At 41.4% G+C, this 17,774-nt stretch overlaps 3 non-coding genes across 3 annotated transcripts; all 3 read right to left on the bottom strand.

Annotated features, from left to right (window-relative positions):
- Positions 1-865: 865 nt before the first annotated feature.
- On the bottom strand, positions 866-947 carry trnal-aag. The gene has a single exon. It is a non-coding gene; the product is annotated as a tRNA-Leu (tRNA).
- A 2,381-nt stretch (positions 948-3,328) lies between these two features.
- On the bottom strand, positions 3,329-3,410 carry trnal-aag. Its single transcript has one exon. It is a non-coding gene; the product is annotated as a tRNA-Leu (tRNA).
- A 311-nt stretch (positions 3,411-3,721) lies between these two features.
- trnav-uac lies at positions 3,722-3,794 on the bottom strand. Its single transcript has one exon. It is a non-coding gene; the product is annotated as a tRNA-Val (tRNA).
- Positions 3,795-17,774: the final 13,980 nt, after the last annotated feature.

Here is a 17,774-nt window from a genome sequence, read left to right as displayed (position 1 = left end):
ATTGTTAGGTGAACTTATAAACGTCTATCGGGAAAGCAGCAGAGGGTGAGTGACGGATAAGCTGGGAGAAGGGTATGTTGTCTGGGTTTGCTTGAGGCCAGGAGTCTGTTAATAATAGAAATTTCTAAGGAGTGAAGCACCCTGATGGAACAACAATTGGATGGGTGCAATTTTCACACTATTTTTTTTTTTTTTGTTTTGTTACTTGAGATAATTTTTGTGCATTTTTAGTACATTCTATAAGTTATTTGTGTTTTTTTTTCTTTGCTTGTTTTTCTTTTACTGTTTTAGCCATTTATTGCACAATAAATTGCACCTTTTGTCAAATTACACTCCTGTGTCTGCATCTGCATCTCTTACTGTCCCACTGACCTCAGTCCCTCTATCAAGGACTTGGGGTCTGGCAGTTTTATCTGGTAAAGAAGACCCGAGGGAACCAATTAGAAATCAACCATTCCACTCTCCGGAAGTTCATCTGCCAGCAGAAAGAATTTCCAACCACTGCCAATATGTCCTGGCCTGACCACCACAGCAAATTCAGCCCAAGAGCAGAATAACGATGCTGAAAGAACGTTTCGCAGTCCGCCAAGCGCTGTTTATGGTTATATGATATTTGGTATAGGATTCGTAAAAGCAACATGAATGTGTGTGATGCTCCATCTATTGGAAAAACAGAGATATAGCAACCAGTCACAGCCTTTTATAATGGTGGTAACCGTACTGTAGAATAGGTTTGCCTCTAAAGCTTGATTTTTCTATAGCTTTATCTTAGATTGTCAGAATGACATTTGTTTCACAATTTGTTTTATATTATATTAATTTAATATTTCGCGTGTAACGTAACTTCAGCACCGAAAACTATCCCTGGCAGCGGTGGGATTCGAACCCACGCCCCCGAAGAGACTGGAGCCTTAATCCAGCGCCTTAGACCGCTCGGCCACGCTACCGTGAAATCGTAAGTCTGTTTGTCTGCCCTTCACGCAGAAGTGTAAGGCAATTAAACTTTGTTTCATGATTTATTTGGTCTCTGAAAGAAGTCTCTAAGACCCCTGGATTTCAAACAGTCAGCTTTTGCCACTGTGGATGTCTCTAAAAGTGCTTGAATCTACCACCACAAAGAGGCTGCTCAAAAGAAACATACATGGGAGGTGTGCCAGAAGAAAACCTTTCCTGTCCAGCAAGTACATCAAGACAAGAGCACCCAGACAAAGACCAGGACTTCAGGAACAGTGTGCACTGGACAGACAAGCCAAAGATAGAGTTGTTCGGCCACAGCTCAAGAAGACATGTTTATTGAAAACAAAATGCAGAATTTGACCAGAAAAACAGATACCAACTGTACAGCATGGGGGGAGATATCATGGTTTTGTGGACACTTTGTTGCATCAGGACTTGGACAGCACACCACCATAGAATCCCCTAGGGGATCCCCTAGAGGGTACCTGAGGACTGTGTGACAGCATCTGTTAGCAGACTGAACCTCAACCGAAAGCTGACCTTGTAACATGACAGTGATCCTAAACATACCAGTTAACCCACCATGGAGTGGTTCAAAAGAAAGAAATAGAAAGTTCTGGAATGGCCAGGTCAAAGCCTGAAATCTGAATCCCATGTGAGACACCCCTCAGACAGCACATAGATAAAAGAATTCTACACTGAGGAGTGGGAAAAACTTTTTCCCAGTTGATGACAAAGACAGGTAGACAGTCACAAGAAACACCGACTTGATGCTGCTTCTGCCAAAGGGAGCAATCCCAGCTATTAGAGACAATGGTGGACTTATTTTATTGCAATTATATCACCTTTATCAAAAGTTAGTGTCTTGATGACCACAATTTGTTATGTCCACATGTCTTAACAAAGAAAAAACATTTTATGGGGTGTACTTACTTTTTCACGTGACTATATATCCACAAAATAAAACTGAATGACAGTCCTGAACGAGTTTATTTCAACGCCGTTGTTTTGAGTCTGTAGGGTCATAATTTTAACCCCACGAAAATGTATCTTATTAAGTATGAAGGATATTAAGCCAGAAATGTAGCGCTATGAAGATGCAGCAGTGATCAGCACCTTTCCACAAAGGTTGTGGAGCCGTCATTAAAATTAAATCAACAAAAGCTTCTTCAGGTCTGACAACTGATTTTTTACTCTTTATTCTACAGGCCTTCCCCTGTTATGTTTTCTACTTTACTTACACCGGGTGATAGGTGTTGGACCGTACTGAGTGGATGAGATAATGCTGATGGTTAGAAATTACACAACCTTTTGTCTACACTTCGCTGACGGCTGCGGCACCAAACCTCTCGCGCTCCGCTCAGCTAAAGTGCGGCGCCGTCGCATTCGTTCGGCTTTAAGTGAGGAGTTTGGGGGTCACGCGCGAGCGCGTGTTATCGCGGTGTTTTGTAGTATCGTGCGTTGTCGGCTGTACCTAATTGCCAAATCTTCAAGTAAAGTACATTAATTCAAACGGAAATTATTGTTGTATACAGTGTGTAATATGGAATATGATATCTACTCAGCTGTTATAATTGTTATTAGATTGTGTTTGATGGCCTTTAAAAACCGGCATTTGGTTGAATAACGCATTTTTATTCGATTGGTTCTGGCTAGTAACAAAATTTGGGGAAGGGGCCACGACATTTTGACAGATCCATCCACGCTTATTTATTTTAAGTCGTTAAGGTTTTCCATTCACAACTTGCAGCTAATCCGTGAATTATTTCGTAACTTCGCCATTGGAGTTGAGACGCGGATGTCAAACTCCAGTTAACCACAAACAGCACAGTTCTCGAGCAGCCGCTACCGCACGAGCGACAAATCCCCTGAGCGGCGCCATCCAATTTCAAAGATCGCTCGAACTTGCCTCTACATTTTAGAAGAGACGCTCCTTCAGCGGGAAATCTGGTGATCAGAGAACGTAAACGTTACTTTTTTGCCCCCCTCCCCTTTTTTCTTAACAATATGCTTCACTTTGCCTGCCTAGCCTTTGACAGTCTACACGTTTTAAATGTCCTAAGACGTGTTGAAATCTTAGTATAAACATCGTTAATGTTTCGCAGTCCACCAAGCGGTGTTTATGGTTATATGATATTTGGTATGGGATTCGTAAAAGCAACATTAATGTGTGTGATGCGCCATCTATTGGAACAACAGAGATATAGCAACCAGACACAACCTTTATAAGGGTGGTAACCGTACTGTAGAATTGGTTAACCTCTCAAGCCTGACTTTTCTATAGCTTTATCTTAAATTGCGTGAATGACATTTGTTTTATATTCACTTAATATTTTGCGTGTTATGTGACTTCAGCACCGAAAACAATCCCTGGCAGCGGTGGGATTCGAACCCACGCCCCCGAAGAGACTGGAGCCTTAATCCAGCGCCTTAGACCGCTCGGCCACGCTACCGTAAAGATCTTAAGTCTGTTTGTCTGTCCTTCACGCAGAAGCGAAATGCAATTAAACTTTGTTTCATGGTGTATTTGGTCACTGATTGGAAAAAGTAATTTCTGGATGCGTACGACAAGACCGTGAAGTTAAAGCCAAAAACATTATAGAAATAGTAATTGCGAAATACTGAGAAAGAGAAGATTTATTTAAAATAGCTTCGTAATTCTGGTACCGGGACTTTTACGGCACGTTTAAGTTGCGTCTTTTCCGTGTTTTGCTATAACAACCGGACTCTCATAGAACGGCAGCGGTACCACAAAAACACGTAATGGTTCCACTGGGGCTCGAACCCAGGACCTTCTGCGTGTAAAGCAGACGTGATAACCACTACACTATGGAACCACTTAACAATTCTACTCTCCTTACTTTTCATTTTTTTGTCTTGTCATGCGTTCATTTTCGTTTTATAATTGTATTGTTTGATTTATTTTAAATATCTTTGTTTTTAAAAATTATGTAAGATAAAACTCCAGGGTTTGCTTGTTTCATTTAATCTGCGACACCTTCTGGCAACTACGATGAAGCGACTTTTAGAGGCCACCGCTGACCAGCCGAATGTAAAGCCGATCTTACGGATATCCTTACGCTGTTCAAAAGCACGGCAGTCGCCTGCTGTTCGGGAGACTAGCGGCTCACCGGCGGGCTTGGCGACTGGACGCTCGGCCGTTGTTACGACTGTGTGGTCGTGCATGCCGGCCCAACGGGCTCGAGGCTGCCCTGGAATACAAAGGGAGAGTTGGGCGAGCAGACTACACACAGGCAGCAGCCAGCCGCTGAATTCGAACTGCTGACAGTGGTACAATATGGGGAGCGCTGGAGGAAGAAGCCCGAAACACATGTTGAAAAATCAACGTTCTTAAAGCATAGTGATGTTTCATTATATTAAATGTAAACGTCCCAACATTGTTGGGGATTGTTTAAAACAATTCGGATTTTCAAAAAGTAACGCGGCTTTACATATTTTTTCACTTTTATTTCCGTCTCAGACTGGGGCAGGCAAAGCCCACCCGTGAAGTATCGGCGCTGCGTCTGGAATGAGTCCCGGACGGAGTGCGCAGCCCACGGCGCTCACGCCCGCTCAGCGGCTCGGGTATCAAATTACTAGCGACACACCCATCGACGGAATGTGGGGGGCGAGTAAAACACTAAAAGAATATCAAAAAACAAGGGAAATAATGAAAGCGCGAGGATTCTCAAGGAGAAACCACCGCCTTGTGATATTCGCGTTCTGGTTTACTGCAGATTTAAATGCATCTGGTTTAGGGTTATTACACTAGTTTGTGAAGTCTGTTTTTATAATTTGTATTTTTGTAGGCTTAGCTTTTCAATACATTTAATGCGTTGTAGCAGGTTTATCAGAAAGGAAGGCAGGATTAATCTAATCATTTTATCAATATGTGTAAGTAACTGCTGCGGTGGGCTGGCACCCTGCCCGGGGTTTGTTTCCTGCCTTGCACCCTGTGTTGGCTGGGATTGGCTCCAGCAGACCCCCGTGACCCTCTGTTAGGATATAGCGGGTTGGATATTGAATGGATGGATGTAAGTAACTGTACACCTGAACGTCCAAGCAATTATCAAATCAGCCAATCATGTGGCAGCAGCGCAATGCCCAATCATACTGATGCAGGTCAGGAGCTTCCGTTATTGTTGGCGTCAAATACTAGAATTAGGAAAAATGTGATCACAGTGATCTTGACTGTGTTAGTGCCAGGTGGGTATGTTTGGGAATTTCTGTAATTGGTGATCTCTTGAGATTTTCACCCACATCAGTCTTTATAGTTTATCTGAATGAGGCCAAATAAAATCCAGTGAGCGGCATTTCTGCAGATTGAAATGTCTTGTTGATGAGAGAGATCAGGAGAGAATGGCCAGACTGGTTTGAGCTGACAGTAAGGCTACAGTAACTTAGATAACCACTCTGTACGACTGGGGTGAGCAGAAAAGCATCTCAGAATGCACACCACGTCGACTCTTGAGGTTAATGGGCATCAGCAGCAGAAGACCACCACATCACGAGCCACAACCAGAAGGCTGAGATGCAGTAAAGCTCTGCGCTGTCCCACATGATATTGAAGGGGTTACGAAACAGAGAACATTCAGAATTAAATTAGGGGTCGAGAAGTGTGGAACTTGTCATCAGACAATAAAGTAAATGCTGCGCCACACTGTTCTTCTGTTCTGTAACTTCTAATGCTCCATCCTACAGGAGCATTGACTTATTGGGGGTCCAGTTCCAGAAGTTTATTCCTTAAACCCCGTTAGGATTCCCTTTGCCCCTAAGAACAATTTTCCCCAAATACTAATGAAAAAAAATCAACCTTATCCATTACCTCGTAGCAAGATTCCCCCTTACGTGAAAATGTCACATAAAACAATCATAAATCAGTGGTGGCTTTGATGGGTTTTAGTTCTTTACTTCGCTATTGTAATGACGCCTACAAGCCACAGGAGCCTGCAGAAGAGTCGCCAGCAGTCTTAGCTGACATTGCACCGTACAAGTGAGCCGCGTTGTGCCAGCTTTAGGGGAGCTGATAAAAATGGTAAGCCTTCCAAAGTTTCAACTTAATTCCAACCAGTGCGGCAGCAGAAGCGGTCCCCACGTAAATAGCGAGGCACTGCGGTATTCATAATAACAACGAATTACATCTTTAGGACTAATGACAACAAAAGATCAAGATGAACACACACTGTGCTCTTGTGCATGTGTCCGATTTTAATTTTGCGACTAACAAGGACGAGGGGTACTTTGGCTGTGTCGAGCTCTTAGCAGCTAAGATTTCACCAGATCTCACAATTTCCGAAGGTGCGCATCTTTTCCCGACATAGTCGGGAACCCAGGGACGTGCGGTCAGTTCCTGAAAAAAGAAAAAAAAAACTAATAATGATAACATTAGATAGATAGATAGATAGATAGATAGATAGATAGATAGATAGATAGATAGATAGATACTTTATTAATCCCAAGGGGAAATTCACATAAGGGGAAATTCACATAAATAAACGTATCAAATGTATCAAATAAATAAATTCACATTAAGTAAATGTGTCAACTGAACTGTGCTATACATTTGTTTTCTGTGTGCTTCCAATCATTTTGATCATTTTTATAGTCAAAATCGTTGAACTGGCGTATTTCCTGTTCAAATACAGTGGAGAAACGCGGGGCGCGGCACCGACGAGCCTCACCTCACCTCGGACTGTGCTCTCCCTCACACACTGGGCTGATTTATGCAATTGGCGCGTGCCTGTTGCTGCCTCTCTGTATGTCGCCAATATAATGTTTGAAGACACATTTATTATACACCCTGACTTTCCACAGTCTGGCTAATATTTTAATGACTGTGTGTGGCATATTTAGTGTTGCTGATTGGATATAAAACCGCAGTGAAACGGGACAATGTGAGACAGACAGTACCGTGTCGCACCGAAGGGGGCGCGGGTGAGCCCAACAGGTGCTTGTTGCTGCTGCTCTTCTATGCAGAGGCGCTGGGCGCCAATAAGTTAGTGATATCAGTAAGTCAAGTGCACTGCAGCAGTCCATTTATTTTTATGTTTTGTTCCGACTAACTGCCAAAATGGAAGACTAAGACTTTTAAAGCTAAAGAAAAACGAGGAGCACTTTTACAAGAAAGTGACGGAGATTTTTGTGGAGAAGGATAGGAGCATCGCCGTCATTTACAAATAAAGGTAAGACCATAAACGGTTTTCAATTTTATAAAAAATGGACAAAGAAAAAAAAATCCAATATTTAAAAACTAACTTTTGACCTTAAATAAAATATTCTTTTGTTTTCTTATTGTTATCCTTTTGTTGAAAAGTTTGTATTAAAATTGATTAAAGCATCGGGATTTAAAAGCTTTTAAAAACAACTAAATATTTCAATTAATGTCAAAATAGAAATTCGTTACTTTTTGTACACCACGCTATACTTTCATTTGTATTGATGTGAAAATTTAGAAAACATGAAGGGTGCAGAGCAAATGCGCTCTCTATCTCGCCGCTATAAACGTGTATGTAACGTTCTTTTTTTAGCCAAATATGTGCCCTACCTACTGTATGTGTGTGTAAAGAATGCTGATGACATTTGAAACATAAACAGTAGTCCATGTGCATGCTGCCAACTGAATAGTGAGTAAGCTACTCTTTTGGGTTCATATATTTGTAAATTTGAAGGATTTAGTGCCTCATGCGGGAAGCAACTTCAGAAGCTTCACGAGGCTTCGCCCGCTCATCACTACCCCTCAGGATGAACCCGTGATGAGCGCACACTTTAAATGACGCCGCTTACTTTCGGTACCACCATCGTACACATCGTGGGCCGTCACTCTATCACCACCTAGTGGCCAAAGTACAGAAGACAACAGTTGTAAATTTGCTGTCTGTCACAACAGACCGAGAGGCATCGAGCTGCAAAAGTGCAGCAGGGGCAGGCCGTTTTAACATTATTTCATTTTCCTTGATATTAGGAGTTACAACACGTCAGTTTTAAATTTGATATGACGTTTTTAAAATTTTATATCATACTTTTAATTTTTGGTATTTCACATCACGTTTTTAAGATTTGATATTGTGCTTTTGAAACTTAATTAAAAAACAGAGCGTCGATGCCAATATATTATGACAGGGCATTTTAACATTAAATCCATTTTCCTTTTTAGGAAATTTGATATCAGGCTTATAAAATTTGACATCGAGCTTCTGAAATTTGATCTCAGGTTTTCAACATTTGAACACACGATTTTGAAAATTGAATGAGGCTTTTAAATTTAATATCAACATTTTCAAACTTCATATCTACGGAAGCGTATTAGGGCCACGGTGAAAAAAAAATACGGACACAGTGAAGAAAAAAAAAACTAAATGTCGAGATTAAAGTCGACATTTCCACTTTACTTTCATAGTTTATTTTGTCAGTAGAATGTCGCAAACTAAACTTCATCTTAAAATCAATGTTTAATTCACTAGGTTTTCTCAAACCCCTTCATAAATTAATGTAGCACATTAAATGCTTTATATTAAGTGTTCCCCGCCCCAGTTGTTAATCTCTGCGCGCTTCTTAAACTGACTTTCTCTTGCAGTGAGAGGCGCCGGCAGCGATCGCCGCACATTGACTTCATGATATTCCTGCTCATTCAGAATACTAAGAGAAATACACTACTTGATATCTTTTTCACGATGAAATACATTAAAGCATGTATTAAACATGGATGGTGGGGGGCACGGTGGCGTGGCTGTAGTGCTGCTCCCTTGCATTAAGGGGTTCTCATGTCTACGTTCAGTGTTGAAAACTTTATGGCAGGTGTGACGAGGCTCCAAAAAACTGGACATAGGAATGGGTATCGCACAGGTTTAACTTAAATATTGTGTAAATGTTGGGTTCGTGATGTGGAGGTCGGAGACACGAACGCAGAATTTAATGGATGTTCTTCTGAGCGGGCTGTCTTTATTGCATGCGTGCTGTCTCTAGCTGACGTACTAAACCTCCAGTTCCTATCCTTCCTTTTTCATTCTCCACATAACCAATCACCACACGATAAATGTCTTTGTGAAATTAAAACTTGTTATAAACTTAGTCTTCGGAGTTTTCAGAACTTTAAATGTATTAAAGCATGTGGGGGCACGGTGGCGTGGTGGTTACACTGCTGCCTTGCGGCAATGGGGTCCCGGGTGTTCCCTGCCTTGAGTTTGCATGTTTTTCTGGTAGGTTTTACTCGGCGTGCTTCAGTTTCCTTTCAAAGTCATGTAGAATGTGGGGTTTTGTTATGTATTATTGACCCTGCTACTTTATATGTTGCACGTATTCACCCTGCGATGTGCTGGCGTCCCATTCAGGATTTACTCCTGCCACGCACACGATGCTTGCTGGGATAGGCGCAACCCTGAATGGATGGCATAATTAAACATGTATAATGAAGATTTTTTTTTAATTCTGAAAACTCTGAGGTCTAGGTTTATAATTAGTTTTAATTTTACAAATATGTTTATCGTGTGGTGATTGGTTATGTGGAGAATGAAAAAGGAAGGATAGGAACTGGAGGTTTAGTACGTCAGATAGAGACAGCACGCAGGCAATAAAGAAAGCCCGCTCAGAAGAACATCCATTAAATTCTGCGTTCGTGTCTCCGACCTCCACATCACGAACCCAACATTTACACAATATTTAAATTAAACCTGTGCGATACCCATTCCTATGTCCAGTTTTTTGGAGCCTCGTCACACCTGCCATAAAGTTTACTACACTGAACATACACCTTAATGCAAGGGAGCAGCTCTATAGCCACGCCACCGTGCCCCCCACCATCCATGTTTAATACATGCTTTAATGCATTTCATCGTGAAAAAGATATCAAGTAGTGTATTTCTCTTAGTATTCTGAATGTTCATTGAGCAGGAATATCATGAAGTCAATGTGCGGCGATCGCTGCCGGCGCCTCTCAGTGCAAGAGAAAGTCAGTTTAAGAAGCGCGCAGAGATTAACAACTGGGTCGGGGAACACTTAATATAAAGCATTTAATGTGCTACATTAATTTATGAAGGGGTTTGAGAAAATCTAGTGAATTAAACATTGATTTAAAGATGAAGTTTAGTTTGCGACATTCTACTGACAAAATAAACTACGAGAATAAAGTGGAAATGTCGAGAATAAAGTCAACGTGTCGACTTTAATCTCGACATTTAGATTTTTTTTCTTCACCGTGGCCCCAAAACACTTCCATACATATCAGATTTCAAAAGTTCGATGTCAAATTTTAAAAACGTGATATCAAGTTTTATAAGCAGGATATCAAATTTCATAAACGTGATATAAAAATTACAAAATATGATGTGCGCGTTTAAAATACATATGTATATATTAGTATTTAAGCACTCATATGAAATTCCAAAAGTGCAGTATCAAATTTTAAAACCTTGATATCAAATTTAAAAGCTTGATATCAAACATTACAATGTTGATATCCATTAATAAACATTTGATACAAAATTTTAAAGACGTGCTATAAAGATTTATAAGTCTGATATCAAATTTCATAAACGTGATATCGAAATGACAAAATATGATGCAAGTTTAAATGCATATACTGTATATTAGCATTTAAGCTATTATATAAAATTTTTAAAAGCTCAATATCAAATTTTAAAACCTTTGTGTCAAATTTATAAACTCGTGATATCAACATTTTGAAAGCAGATATCGGATTAAAGGAGTTGAATGTTGAAACAGCTTGCCATACAGGAGGGCCCGGACCACCCCTCCTGCAGCCAGGTACTCCTGATCTGTCCACTAAAAGCGACAGGGTGGGTATTCGAAGCAGGACTCTGGATTTGTGAGTTGTCAGCACTAAGCCACTGTGCTTCGCACCAACAACCTTTCGAGTAACAGCTGATGGCACTAATTACTCTATTGAGAATAAAAATGCAAAGACCCCACCCTGTGCCCATTATTCTAAGAATGCTTAGGATGTACCCCACTGCATGGGGGGCTCCACGTGCTTAAACAAGCGGTGGCTCTCCGTGCCCTGTTGATTACTGCAGTTGCTTTTGTTTTCACGCTAATGAAGTGTAGTTATTATCACCTTTGATTAATGGGGCTCCCCAGTTAGCCAATGTTTAGATCAAGAGGAGCAGCTGAGAGCTACTGTGATTTTGAAGATGAAAGGTAATAAAGGAAAAGTAAGGAATGTGGAGTGGCCATCCTGTTCCTGGCCCGCCACCTTCATGGGCCTTGACGCCATTACGCCACTCGAGTGTTTCCAACTATCCATTATGACGACTGTCCTAAAATCAGCTAAGACCTCAATGACCTTACACCATCTATATCTGTGAAAGAAGCTGACATCTCCCCCCATTCTCCTGCTTTCCCATTCATCCATTTTCCAAACCTGCTAAATCCTAAACAGGGTTGTGGGGACGCCATCAAGCACAAGGCCGCTTCCTTAAATGATGCACCACTGTGGCGTGAGGGCCGCACTGTTTGTTTTGTCATTCACTGGACTCTTTGGGCCATTTGTCCTATAGTACTATTGATCCATTGAAAGAGTGAACATGACGACGAGTCAAGGCACACACCAGCAGCGTCAGGGATGATGAGGTAACATGCCGCCTTTGTATTTAGGCCCTCACTTTAGACATCAAGTATGAGGTTCCATTTAGGACTTGATTCGTTCTTCACTGTACATGCACTCTAGACTGGAACACACACACACAGTGTACTGAGACCTTGTCTCCAATGTAGTACACCGAAATGAATGAACATGGCCGTGAAAAACATACACTGTATAATGAAATTCTGTATAGATTTCAGTATATAATTAGAGACAATGTATGCCAAGAATGAGTCTCATCCACTTTATACAAATACTTTTAAATTGAATGTTCATCGACTTAACTGCCACAGACCTGTGATGTACATAGCAGTGTCTCATTTACCAGGTTTTGGAAATGAAGTTACAGCTGAACAACTCCGAGACACTAAATGTGTGGGTATTGTGCTGTGAGCATCCATCAGAAGCGAGCAGTGTGCCCAACTCCATCTGTGGTATGATGGACCGAAAAACTCACCCCACACATCGTCTGTCCTCACAACACTGAAGAATCAGTTCATTGTTACTTTACCGCTGGAATCCACGGCACAGCCCACGAGCTGCGTATTCCAGGCACGCCTGACCCCTTCGGCTGCTGCTTCAGCATTCCACCCTTGTCATTAGAAACAAAAAAAAAATCTTTAAAGTAGGACTCTACTCTATCGGTGTTATGTAAGTTCATATTAAATTATTCTCATTCACTATTTTGGCATCATTTATTTATTCTTATTTCTTTCAGTTTTTTTTTTATCCATTTCTTGCATCTTTTTCTTTAAGATCTTGTAAAAATTGATACCTCCATTAAGGATTTAGTGGACAATGCTGACTGAAATTTTTTCATTTTTTTAAGAAATTGTATCCAGCAGGGGGCGCTTATTCCCCCAAGATGTCCTTTCTTGACGTAGAACAGATGAGAGCCGACGCCCATCACTTTTGTATCCATGGCAGACATAATCAGACAACAGAAATACTGTATGGTACAAAAGAGATTTATGTGTTTAACTTGCTTTCCACCCCCAAAGAATACAATGCATAATTCATTTATACATAGATATCCAGGCCGGAGAGAAGCCAACGAAACGTACAGTCAGTCTTCAGTGGAGATGCTGACAGAATCGGTCCAGCAAGGCAGGGAGCAGCAGTGCTCAGATTCTGGCTTCCTGATGGATCCTCTTCAGTATAAAAACTCACATATTTACAGATTTGCCAGGTATGGGCAGCGTCCAACAGAGCCGTCCATGTGATCTTTGGACTACGCCCAATAACAAACATGCAAACTCAAGGCAGGGAACACCTGGGACCCCATTGCAGCGAGGCAGCAGTGCAACCACCACGCCACCATTCCCCCCACATGCTTTAATACATTTAAAGTTCTGAAAACTCTGAGGTCTAAGTTTAAAACTAGTTTTAATTTCACAAAGATGTTTATCTTTGGACTACACCCAATAACACCTTCCCATGTTCTCATGGCCTCTGCAGACGGTAGCCATTGGTCACTCTGGCCATATAGTGATTGAGCAAACATCAGCATTTTAACATAGCCTGCCTGGATTATCTTTCACAGGTTTGTGTCCATCTTCTTGGCCAGTTTCACCCTGTCAGCTGGTTTGTGTGGCTATTCGTTTATAAAATAATGTGTTTGTAATAAACCTCACAGATCACTGTGACACACTTATAACCTTTGCCTACAGCAATGTGCAGAAGTGATAAAAAAAAAAAAGAAACTGTTAAATTATGTCGTAAAAACTGTTACCGAAATAAATGCAGGGATGTTATGCTCAGACTAAATAACACACTAATGAGACCACCTCTGGTGTATGGTGTGCAGTTCTGGTCACCACAGTACAAGGATGACATAGCAGCACTTGACGCTGTGCAGGGAGCTACCAACTGAATCCCAGGACTTAAGGACATGTCCTCCTCTGACAGACTCGGAGAATGAAACCTGTTCAGTCTTGAGCTGAGGAGACGGCGTGGGAACCTAATCCAAGTATTTAAAATGCTCAAAGGCATTGATAAAGTAGATCAGGCAGAATTGTTTAAATTAAAGGGTGAATCACAAACTGAATGACACCAGTGAAAATTAAAGGGAAGTGCATTTTAGACTGAAGATAGGAAGCACTTCTTCATGCAAAGAATTGTGGGACTCTGGAACAAACTACCGAAGCATGGAGTTGAAGCAGAAACCCTGAAAAACTTTAAGAAGAATCTGGATGAGATATTGGGGCAGCTTAAACAAAAGGGCTTGATGGGTTGAATAGTTACCACTTGATTGTCCAATTTCTTATGTTCTTGTAAAACACCATCAGCTAAATTTTGCATGAAAGTATGCTATGGAAATAAATGCTATTGTTGCATATGTTGTTCCAGCATATGGCCTGTGTGCTTAAAGGTTTCAGAATAAAGCATATGCGTTTCTCTCTGAAGAGCATGCCTTAGAGTTTATGGATGTTCAAATGACTGGCTCTGTAACGGCTCTTCACTGGAGTGTGTGGTTCCTCGTTGAACCTTCTCATTCTGGGGAGGCTTCTTCTCATTTGAAATTATCTGCTGAGGCTTTGGGGAAAAAAAATGTGGACAAAACAGACATCTTTGATGGGTGGTGGCTACCTAGCAGCATACAAACAGGTCAAGACAATCTGAGCCGAGCCCATGTTACTGCAGAGGAGTCCTTTGAAACCCATCAGGAACCCATTGATATTTCACAAATCTGTTGTCATCTGTTTGTGGAGCCTTTTAGGAGATCAAAATCAAGGAAGGATTCCTTCTGGAACCTTCACGTGGATGGCTCTTTTGGGAACCAAAAATGGTTCACCTAAGACACTGCCTTTTGACACCTTTATGAGTGCACGTTGTAAATTAACACCAGTGAGTCTGTGTATTTGAGTAGGAAAGCAATTCACAACACAGTGTCCACCCTCTTAATTACACTTTAAAAGTCCTAAAGTGGCAGCTTCGATGTAGAGGTTAAGACTTGTGGCTGCAGGTTCAAGTCCTGCTACTGTCACCACGAAAAAGTCACTTCACCTGTAGTTCAACTGGAAAAACAAAAGGAATGGAACCAGTTGTATGTGTCAAATGTTGGATAAACCAGCGCTATCTTAACGTGGGGGTACAGGCCAGGGGCCAAAGATGTCTCTGATGCCTATGTATGCTTTTGTTTTGCTGTGAAAACAGGGGGCCCAAGCCCACTACTTTGCCCAGGGGCCTATGATTCTGGTACGACAGCCCTGGGATAAATGTGTCACATGGCCAATTCCTTTAACAGGAGAGAGGTTAGGAAAACATGCTGATAAAGCGCATTGCCTCATTGATCTCAGGATCCCAGACCAGGACCCAAGTGCAGCCATGCAGCAGGTGACACCTCAGCACCACACTAGTTCAGATGGAGTGGAACCAGTGTGAGGGTTTTTGTTTTTATGGTGGTCGGAGTGCCAATCTTGTCACCAACCCCTATGTTTTTTTCCCTGCAGGTTGGAGGGCCTCCATGCAGGACTGGATGCAGATTAATGTCATACCCAGGCCGGAGAAATTGCAGGTTAAGGGTGTTTATGGGATTCGAACCAGCAACCTTCTGATTGCCAATGCAGATCCCTCGCCACAGAGCCACCACTCCACCCAGGGCTTTAACAGGACCGTATAAAATATACTGCAGTTGGTTGTAGGCTGTGCCCATCATGCTAATTTGGATGGTACTGTTTTATATCAAAATTACACTTAACAGAATTCAAAACTCTTATTAAAATTGGATATTGAATTTTAAAAGCTACCATATTTTTAAAAAGAGCAATATCAGCCATTTGAATTTTGATACTATAGACAGGGATACAAACACTAAAATGGCTGTACGTTCTTTGGCTTTTTTTCTGAACTGATAAACTTCCCTTCTCCAGAAGAACTTCTTTCTTTCTTTTAAAAGGTGCTGCCCTGTTTTGCGTGTCGTATTTGCTGGGTGCTCCATTGGTGCTGCGATGGCCTACAGAAGCGCGACTGCGAGTTCTAAACTGGATTTCAGATTGCGCTTGTGGAACAAACGACTTAACCTTCCATATAATCACAACGCCTCACTGTGACAATTGTGGTCCGATGAGACGCCATCGTCATTTACACAGAGAACTGACCGCCTAAAGTGCGTTCCTCTGGCATTCAATTACAAAAAAAAAAAAACGGATGCCATCAATAAAATTGTTCTTAAAAGAAGAAAAAACAAAAAACAAGTGATAAAGGGAAATGGTTACATGTTATCTTCAATGGCATTTGTGAATTGCATTTGAACATTTGCTCCAGAAAGTTAAATATGCAAATAGCTGCTCATGGAAAAGGGGCTTAACAAATGAACAAATATTCAAGGAGAGCCATCTTGAAACTGTTGTTCACCATTTGTGGTGAGTGCTGACTGAAAAGCCACGGACCGAAAGCAGGAAAACGTGTGATAAATTCCACTGGGGTTGTCAGGATTGTTCATCTCTAAAAATGACCAGAAGGGACCACCAGAGTGCTAAGTGCCATTGAGATGCACAATTGATACTCACTTGGAGGATGTTGGCTCCTGCTTTGTGATCAATCCTGCTGGGATAAAGCCACCCTGAACTGGAATTATGCGAGTTTGATGGTGTGACGTGATGATGATGATGATAAATAGTATTAATCGCCACATGAGCTTTGGAGGTCAGAGCGCAGGGTCAGCCATTGTACAGCAACCAAGGAGCAATTTTCCTGTTAAAAGTGTGATGGTACAAAGGTACCTTGAGATACGAGTGCCCCAACGTATGAGTTTTTTGAAATACGAGCCGTCACCAAGTCGATTTTTTGCGTTGAGTTACGAGCCAAAATTCGAAATACGAGCCATCAAAGAGCTTGTCGCCGCACATTCCGGGGAACTGATGACAGAAGAGTTGACGGAACTACAGACACAGCAACATAAGGAGGTTCTGCAGGAGATCACTATCACGGAGGAAGTTATCTCTTAAAGTGAGATAAAGGAAGTGTTTGCAATGTGGGAAAAAGTTTCAAACTTTAAAGAAAAAAACACCCTGAAAAAGTTGCAACTGATCGTACAGCGGCGCTATTTAATGACACTTGCCTAACTCATTTCAGAAACATTCTAAAGGGGAGGACTAAACAAAGCTCCTTGGACAGGTTTCTATTGAAACATCTGCGAATGAAAGTGACAAAAGTGTGGCAAAAAAAGAAAAAACTAGTGAAGAAGAAAATTAAAGTAAGCAAAAGTGAAAGAAAAAAAATACAATACGCAAATCGGCTTCGCCAACATCTGTTTATTTCTTTAGATTCTCTTTTATGTATTAGGTTTTCTTTTGTTTGTATACAATATTTGTTCATTAGAAAAACATTTTTCTTATGTTGAAAACATTTAACAAAAAATTGGGGTGGTTTTTTGGGGGCTGGCAGGAATTAATCTCATTTCAATTAATTTCAATGAGGAAAACTGATTTGAGATACGAGCATTTTAACTTACAGGCCCGGTCACGGAACGAATTAAACTCGTATCTCAAGGTATCACTGTATATTCAATTCTGCCGCTTCCCTTCAGGGTCACTGTGAAAAAAGGAAAACAATTCACTTTATTAAAATTAAGAAATCAAGACATTTGCATCCACAAAACAGTCTGCATCCATGCACTCCATTTGTTCGTTTGTTTATGTGTGGAATTCATGTGGACACTCGCACTGAAATGTGACATCTAAAGCAGCTCACTGAGGGAAACTTCACAAAAATGCCCTGTTATTGTACTTATATTTGCGCTCCATCTAGTGTTGGGTTTCTGCCTTGCAAATGATGTTTCCTGGGGAGGCTAACGTGGATTAAGCAGGCTAACTACTGGATGGATGGATGGATGCCGTACCCTTTAATAGGACGATGATGGACATCAATGAGATTTTAAGTGCACCTTGACAATCGGTCAAATTAGAGTCCCCCTGACGCTGGCCGTGTGCTCAGGGTTGCCTTTCTTTGGTTTGGGTTTTTCTTTCTAACTCCCCCTGGTGTTCTTTTATGCTGAGTAGATTGTGGCTCTTTCAGTCTTCCACCCCTTCATCAATTTTCTAAACGTGCTCATCCAGAGCTGGATTGCAGTGAAGCTGGAGCCAAAGGTGCAAGAAAGGACCACCACCTGAACAAGCGCTAGTCCATCACAAGGTGAAGACAAACACACACACACACACACGAGCCCAGTTTAGCAATACCAATCCACCTAACCTGGGTGGTCTTCCTGATGTTAATT

The sequence above is a fragment of the Polypterus senegalus genome, chromosome 3, assembly GCF_016835505.1.
Source record: "Polypterus senegalus isolate Bchr_013 chromosome 3, ASM1683550v1, whole genome shotgun sequence".
NCBI lineage: Eukaryota > Metazoa > Chordata > Cladistia > Polypteriformes > Polypteridae > Polypterus > Polypterus senegalus.
Note: the sequence above shows the minus strand (reverse complement) of the source record. Positions and strands in the feature narration are given on the sequence as shown.